A 2,106-nucleotide genomic window follows, 5' to 3' on the forward strand; every position below is an offset into this window, starting at 1 on the left:
AATGGTATTGTGCGACACTCCACAAGCTCATCAGCAACACGACTTACAAATTTTGGAAAAACATAAATTTATAAGATTGTTAGGTGTGCAAAACAATGACATGGAAAACTCAAGAATGTCAAGAATGCAAACAAATAAACGTTCATGTGAAAACAATTCACGGACCCGACGATACAAAAGTTAAGGAATGAAACTAGATAATGCAGGAAGCTTCAAGAGAGAGTAAAATCATTCACAAGAGTAATGCCTCCTTGATGGCATATTTGAATATAAAGTTTTTGCGGCAGTATCAAGATGGTTATCAGACAACTGTTCATGCACCCAAGTTTTTACCATATCGACGATGCGTAGCGAAGATGGCCTGTTGAATCGCCGGGAGAACACCATTTTTGGCACTTGGAAAAAGAGCATTGTAAAATTGGAAGTAAAGCAAGTGATGACGCAATTAATTTGACACGTAATGCTCCATAGATTGGAAGGCAAGCATAAACTCCCATGTTCTCTCTGTTTCTCCACTTGTAAACGGGTAACGAAAAAGAGCAAACCCCTAATACCTTTGAAAGGCCATCTGTAAGCAGCATTCACCTCAGCCCCCGCGAGGTTGGAACAAGAGCCCCTCAGGAACCTACCATGTTAAATTTGAGGCCATTATGGAGGAATAGCATTTTGATTCAAAGCTTGCAACTTACCAATTGAGGGGGAAGACACATGCACCTTGAAAAGCTGGTACCACCTCTTCCTTGAATAATACGAATGATGACTATAGGTAATCGTGGCACCAGGACATAGACTTAGATCTGTTGAATTGATCATACATTTTTATTTTTCAGAACTGTATTAGGAAAGACATCCAAAGCCCGCTTCATTGTTTTCGAATTTCTTTCCCCCCAAACAATAATTCTACTCGCTCAGCCAGTTCTACCTGAGTCAGTTCCAGATGTCGCTTCTGATCTCACCCACTGGACTAGATCGGACTGCATATGCAGCTATCAAAAGCATTATATCATAAAGGAGAGTTCCATGATAAGATTTTTACTGAGAAAACATAATATCTTATCCATGACCTGAAACCCAAGAGAAGAACTTTGCAGAGTTCAACAATATTCTGATTATGGAGCTCTAATTTAATATATGCAACATTTAAAGCTCAATCACCTGAGTATTAAAAAGAAGCCACACATTATTATATATATACGTATAGATTTATAGTAATATATAGTTATATGTATACTATTATAATATTATATTATGATATTAGTGGTTAGGTTCAAGGAGAAACAAAGGAAAAACAAACTTAATTTTACATAGAAAAGAAAGTGAAGAGACAAATTTAAAAAAATAAATAATAAAAAAGAAAAATCTAAAAAAATAATAAAATATAACTCAATCAGAGAAAAAAAAAATTAAAAGGATGACAGCCTAAAAAAAGATGATCACTAGTTTCTTCCCAAAGAAAAGGAATTATTTAAAAAATTTCCATACCTAAGCAATAAGTTATGCAAACTAAGCAAAGTGGAATATATAAACCTCCACAAAAAAGTTGAACCCTTAAACTAGAATGAACAAAATGCGATGGAAAAATCTGAATAAGTGATGAATTATTTTTCACGGTTTTTATTAGGAAGATGCTCACCACAGAACTTGGCTGGGGTAATAGGACCTCTGTAGTGCAGCGGCCGATGAAGATTGTATGCATAGTTTCAGTAGACCCACCAAGCCCTTGCAAATATTTGGTCGGTTCCATTCATTAGAAAGGAGTGTTAACATATTGCAACAGTTGGTAGGCCAGGCCTTTGTTGCCCGTAGTCAACATGGCAATGTAGCACCTCTTGTACAAAAACAGAGGTGCAATCTATCTACACATCAAGTGAAATAACTAAGTGGCCTAAATAAACATGTTTCAACAGTTGGTAGGCCAGGCCTTTGTTGCCCGTAGTCAACATGGCAATGTAGCACCTCTTGTACAAAAACAATAAAAAGCACCATCATAATCTACCCTTTCGGACAAAGAAAGAAAGGCTGGGAAAAAAATAATAAAAATAATAAAAAATAAATAAAGTAAACAAATTAAGCATCATAACCTTGTGGCGTATGTTAATTTCCCTA

General features: G+C 35.9%; 1 protein-coding gene across 3 annotated transcripts in view; it reads right to left on the reverse strand.

Moving 5' to 3' along the window:
• Positions 1–1,758, reverse strand: part of LOC109842811 (BTB/POZ domain-containing protein At5g47800-like) — a 9,649-nt gene extending 7,891 nt beyond the window's left edge. For all 3 annotated transcript variants that reach the window (XM_020411709.1, XM_020411707.1, XM_020411706.1), the window contains exon 1: positions 1,634–1,758. The gene's annotated coding sequence lies outside the window, so the exon portion shown is untranslated. The remainder of the gene's footprint in view (positions 1–1,633) is intronic.

This window comes from Asparagus officinalis, chromosome 5, assembly GCF_001876935.1.
Source record: "Asparagus officinalis chromosome 5, Aspof.V1, whole genome shotgun sequence".
NCBI lineage: Eukaryota > Viridiplantae > Streptophyta > Magnoliopsida > Asparagales > Asparagaceae > Asparagus > Asparagus officinalis.